Below are 6178 nucleotides of genomic sequence, written 5' to 3' on the forward strand. Positions count from 1 at the left end.
GTTTACAAAGATTTTGGTTGCACTTTCAAAATATAAAAAGATAGCTAAGAACTCCACATCTCCACTTTGTCAAGCCACCAACTCTTTCCATAAGCTCATGACACAATTATGAAAATAGGAGACTCCAGAGTCATGTAAACTCTTTATTGCCAACTGGCCCTTGGGCCTGAGCCTTAGCTGATGTAGGCTGATCTGCTGATCTGGGCTGCACAGGTACACAGAAAGGACTTCTGTTGCCCGGAAGCCTTGAGCAGCACAGACCAAAAGCAGTAGAGAAGCCAACTTGACCTCCTCCCTAAGGCTTACATTTTCACCTGGTAGCCTAAGGTCTAGCAACTTGAAAACCTCAGGAAGAATGAACCCAAAGAACACAAGGAACAAGAGCTCTCCTCCCTGGGGATGAGAGCAGCTGGCTTGAGTCATCCTTCCCTGTGCCCTACCCTGTTCCTGTTTGGCCTTCCCAGAACAGGATGCTCCCACACGTAATGCAGCCCCAAGCTCTTCGTACCCTCCAGAGGTCTGGGAGCAAGATTCCAAATGTGAGGAAAAGGATCCAAGAAAGAAAGCCAGAGTCAATGACATAAATATATAAATGTCTTTAAACTCCCCTAAAATCTCCCCCTTGACATGGATCACACTCCTTTTTCCCAGTCATGGAGCTGTGAGAGGGGAGTAGATAACAGAGAGAACAATCTGGAAAAAGCATTTTATGAATGCAAATAAGAGGTCATTACGAAGAGGTTTCATTACCCAGATGTTCCTTCATTAGCAAGGATTCAGTGCATCTCGATGCCAGGCACTGTTCTAGGTGCTCGGCCCGCCGGAGCTGACGTTCTGGCCCTGGTAAGGGATGTGAGAGTAAAGTGTGGCACCTCAGAGCCTGGCAATAATTAATCGTCTTACCTCTCTTCTGGACTCCACTGCCTCTTTTTTGACTCATTCTTTTTGTGTTGTCTGACATTGGTATCCTCCGTCCACCTTTCCCTCTGAGGTCCTCTGGGAACAAGGCTACGCTTCATTCACTGCTGGGCTGTCAGTAGCTGCTAGCCCAACACCTACTCACCTACTCAGCTGGTTAAATGCTTGTGGAAGGAAGAAAGGGAGGGAGGAGGCGAATGTCTCATGGCTTGCTTCTGAAGGCTTCTTACCTGTTCAAGGAAGAATTAACTTTCAATGGTTACTGGTTATACATTTTGAACTCTCCACCTCACAACTGCCATATATTTATACTATGGACCAATCCAACCGAAATGGACTTAAACTTTAAATGTGTCTTTTGCAGAGCAAAGAATAAATCAGCAAGCGGCTCTCAGAAACAAGCCCCGCCACCATATCATCAAGAGTGACGGTCTCAGCAGCAGCACAGTCGGGTCTTGGACACTACATGTCCTTAATGTGGGAGATATTCATTGCAGGGGCTTTCCCAAGTGTTATTTTCACAAGCAATCAGATTAATATGGGGGATTTTCCTTGCATTTGTTTGGAAACCTTGTACCCTGATGTAGAACATTCAAACGCCACCCCTTACAAATAAGCTTCAGCCTTTCCTCTCAGTTGTCCCTTGGCCTTCAATATCATCCCAGCTGAAGCAACAAGTATGCTTAATTTTGTTTTGTTGTCCTTCTAATAGAGAAAGCACTTTAGGTCAAGAAACTGAGAGAACGTGAATGCTGACCCTACGTGTCTTTGGTTATTTGTGGATTCCTACGTACTTACCCTAGTGTGGACCTCCCCCCTGCATTCCCTTACCCCCCAGGCCCTTAGGATTAAACCAAAGTATTGTTCAAGCCTTAAAGGAACTGCTTCTTTCCTTACTTAAAGCCATGAGAGGCCGACCAGATTTCAACAACCACAGAATTCCATCAGGAGTAAACATTTCCCAATCACAAGCCGGAGGGGCCTTCCTGGAGCCATCAGGCGCAATGCTGCCTCCTCAGAGGCCCACGGGCCACCCAAGATGGCTGCTTGTCTATGTCATCCTTTTCTTTTTCCAGCCAAGTGTCTTTGAAAGAAAGAAAAAGAGAAGGTCTCTTTGAACGCACCCATTTCTTTCCCGAATATTCCGTTCAATGAATTCCTTATTAGGCCAAACCCAATGCTCTGAAGTATGAGCCGAGCACAGCATTCTGCACAAAAGGGGTCTGAAAAGAGCCAGTGGTGAGCATGAGGAAAGCACATGCGAAAGGACTCGGCGAGGAGGTTCCCATCGGCGGCTGGGGGTCCACCACTGCCTCCCTGTTTGCAGATCTGGGCTGAGCTATGCATCACATTGTTCATGTAAAGAAAAAGCGGCTGTTCTCCCTGAGTGCCCTTCCCTGCTCCCAATGGCTGCGATCAACAGCCCCAAGACCCTAATTGCCACAGCCTATTAGAAATAATGAGACTTCCATGGCAGAAGCCAAGGGTAAAAGCGACATCTCACAACACGAAAGGTTAATATCAACATATACTGCCAGTGAGTGCAAAGGGCACGTCAATTGGTGGCTCATTACCGCGGGCTGACCCATGGGGAAAGTGTCATTCTGCAGAGAGGCTTTCTCAGGATGTGGCAGCAAAAGTTACAAAAGATAAGGACTTGCCTGTGGAACACGCTCAACTAATGAGAGCTGGAAATTGTTTGAAACATCCCGATGACCTCACAGACGGGGGATGCTGATTAAGGTGGCTACATGAGGCTCCTTTCTTGTCTGACAGCCCATTGAGAAGCTTTGGTGAGATGTGACTAACCGGCCGTGAAGGTGTCTCCATCTTCCCTGACATGGTCCATGCTTTGGGCAAAACAAACATGAAAAATAAGTCTAAACCGACATGCATGTTTGAGTTTAGTTTTCAGAGACATGTTTTGGGAAAAGAGCACTGGTGGGGCTGTGAGCTATGACTCCTTTATGGCAAAGGGGGTTTGTGACTACTTGCGTGACTAATCGCATGACTGCGCTGGGGGTGAGCCAACGGCAAATTTAGGTCTTGAACACTTGACAAAACAACTCTACTGTTCTGTGGGTGAAATTCTATGGAGCTTCATGTGTAATTAAATGAAAGTTTCACGAGAGTCTACACCTCAGTCATTCGATGCTGATATGTGGCACAAAGAACGGATTTTGCCACATCAAAATACATCCATGGAACAATAGGGAAATGAAACTGGGTTTTTGTCTGCTTTGCCGGACGTTTTCTGAGACAGACATTCAAAGAAGAAACCCTGGAGTTCTCTTGACCTTCATTTCGAGCCTGAGACTCCGAAAAGAGATCACCGTTATGGATGCCCTGCCCCTTTCTCATACTGCAGATAAGAATGAGGGTGTACCTCATACTGTTTGTCTTAACTCCTTCTCTAGAAAAGCCATAAGTAACGCCTGCCGGTTTACCACCTCACTTAAAATTGCAAGAATCACTCATGTCTTGCAAAAATAGTCAGATCTCAGAAAAAGAGCTTATCACTGACTTAAATAAGCTTAGACAAGGATTTTTATAATGAAATTTAGGAAAATTTTGTTCAAGCATTTCTAACTGGTTGTACTAGCTACAAATTGCTTTATGATAAATCACCATAAAACACAGTGACTTAAACAACAACGAACTTTTATTATCTCACATAGTTTTTGTGGGCAACCTCATTGCGTTGCAATATGTTAACTAGAGCTGTGATATCGTGTGAAGGCTTGTCTGGGGCTGGAGGATTTGCTTGCAAGGTAGCTCACTCACATGTCTGGCAAATCAGTGCTGGCTGTATTCTGGAGGCCCTTCAGTTCCTGCCACATCCTCTCTCTAGAGCTACTTGAGCGTCCTTACCACATGGCCACTAGCTTCCCCCACAGTGATTATCCAAGGGAGAGCAAGATAGAAGCCACAACTTCTTTAATGACCTAGCCCCAGAAATCATGCACCATCATATCCACAATATCCTAGTGGTTACACAGCTCAGACTATTTGATGTGGGAGGGGACTACCCATGGGGCAAGAATCTGTGGGAGCCATCTTGGAGACTGTATACCACACCACTTTTAAAAATATTAAAAATTATCAAACTGGTTAAAAAATATATATATAAGAAATATGATTGTTGATCTAGTCAGCTATAATTCTACAAAGGAGACAAAACCAAAAAACAAAAAGTCCTTGGTAAAATTTCTCAAGAAAATATATTCCATTCAACTAAAAAAAAAAATCTTTTGTACTAATGTATACCTAATTCTGTACCTGTAAAGCCAAAGTGAAGAGACAAAATAAGAGATTATTCAAGAGAAGTTAATCTTGGTAGATTTTTTAAAAACAAAGTTTTTTTGAAACAATGCTTTTGATCTCAAGAGCAGGACTTTTGAACCTAAGGTATCTAGAAAACTTCATATTCTCCCTTTTTAAGTGCATATCCATGGAGCGGTTTACAATAATTTGCCAATGTGCCAAGCACAGAGAATTCAAGAGGAACAAGCTGGAGAAAATCAAAATTGGCTAACATTTTAGGGAGACATATACCCTTTAGGGGAATGGACTTGATAAACCTGCTGAGGAGCCCCTGTGAATATGGATGTGACCAAGGTTCATACATGTTCTATATACATGAGGACTACACTGATTGATAAAATGTACCAATACTTTGTCTCATAAAAGAAATTCTTATTTAAATACTTGATGAACCAGTTTAATGAATCGACTTTTCTTGTTTCTTTACAGAGTACTATAGACTTCTTCACCTACTTCAGTATTATCACAAAATTAGATACTCCATGCTCTAATTTATATAAAATTCCTATTTTCTGAATAAGAACCACAACTTTCTTAAACCTCTTTTCTTTTTGTCTCCCACCCCAACTTCTCTGACCTAAATAAATGGAGAGATATAGCATATTCAGAGACTAGAAAACTCTGTATTATTAAAATGGCAGCGGTGCCCAAATTCTCCCCAAGATTCAACGCAATCCCCATCAAAATTCCTACAGGCATTTTTGTAGAAACTGAAGCTAATTCTAAGATTCATATGGTACTTCAAAGAATCTAGAATAGCCAAAGCAATTTTAATAAGGAACAAAGTTGAAGAACCTATTCTACTTGATTTTAATACTTACAATAAAGTTATAGTGATTCAGACTGTTGGGTACTATCTAGGGATAGGTATATAGATCAATGGAAAAAAATAGAGTAAAAAAATAGACAAAGTGATTTTTGACAAAAATGCCAAGGCAATTCAATGGGGAAAGTAAAGTTTTTCCAATTAATGTTCGATGAACTAAGTAACCATATTTTATTTTATTTTATTTTATTTTATTTTATTTTATTTTATTTTATATTTTTAAAAGATTTTATTTATTTGAGAGAGAACAAGCAGAGGGGAGAGGGAGAAGCAGGCTCCCCACAGAGCAGGAAGTCTGATGCAAGGTTTGATCCCAGGACCCTGAGGTCATGACCTGATCCAGAGGCAGACGCTTAACGACTGAACTGCCCAGGCACCCCCTAAGTATCCATATTTTAAAAATAAACATCAATCCTTAATGACTACAATACATAAAAATCAACTCAAAAAGTATCCTGTAGCTTAATGTGTAGCCTGAAACTACAAAACTTCCAGAAAACACAGGAAATATTTAGACCTTAGGGCAGGCGAAGATTTCTTAAATATGACACCAAAAGCATTATCTGTAGAAGAAAGAATATTGATAACTAAACTTTATAAAAATCTAAAACTTCTGCTCATTGATCAGACAACCAATAAGAAAACAAAGAACAAATAAAACACTGGTAGGAAATATTCACAACACATCTATCTGATAAAGAACTTCCATTCAAAATATATAGAGAACTCTTATAATTTAAAATGATATAAACCAACTCTTCACCAAAGAAGAGAGATAAATGGCCAATAAATACAGGAAGAGATGTCCAACATCATTAGTCCTCATTGTGGCAAATGTATAACAACGCAAATTAAAACCACAATGCAGTTCCGCTATACACGCACTGGCTAAGATTAAAAAGACTGAGCACACTAAGTCTTTGCAATTATGTGGAAAAACTGGAACTCTCATACACTGATGATAGGAATATAAAACAGCACACCCGCCACCAAAACAATTTGGCAGTTTATTTTTTTTTTAATTCCAGTCTTAATCATCTAACCCTGTTTATTTTAATTTCTTATTTTATTTTATTTTATTTTATTTTATTTTATTTTATTTTATTTTAT

The 6178-nt window shown here is 40.7% G+C and overlaps 1 long non-coding RNA gene across 2 annotated transcripts in view; it reads right to left on the reverse strand.

Moving 5' to 3' along the window:
* Positions 1-2582: 2582 nt before the first annotated feature.
* Positions 2583-6178, reverse strand: part of LOC121100990 — a 32165-nt gene continuing 28569 nt past the window's right edge. For both annotated transcript variants that reach the window (XR_005832805.1, XR_005832804.1), the window contains exon 3: positions 2583-2768. This is a non-coding gene — a long non-coding RNA (uncharacterized LOC121100990). The remainder of the gene's footprint in view (positions 2769-6178) is intronic.

The sequence above is a fragment of the Ursus maritimus genome, unplaced genomic scaffold, assembly GCF_017311325.1.
Source record: "Ursus maritimus isolate PB19 unplaced genomic scaffold, ASM1731132v1 scaffold_6, whole genome shotgun sequence".
In the NCBI taxonomy this organism is placed as follows: domain Eukaryota; kingdom Metazoa; phylum Chordata; class Mammalia; order Carnivora; family Ursidae; genus Ursus; species Ursus maritimus.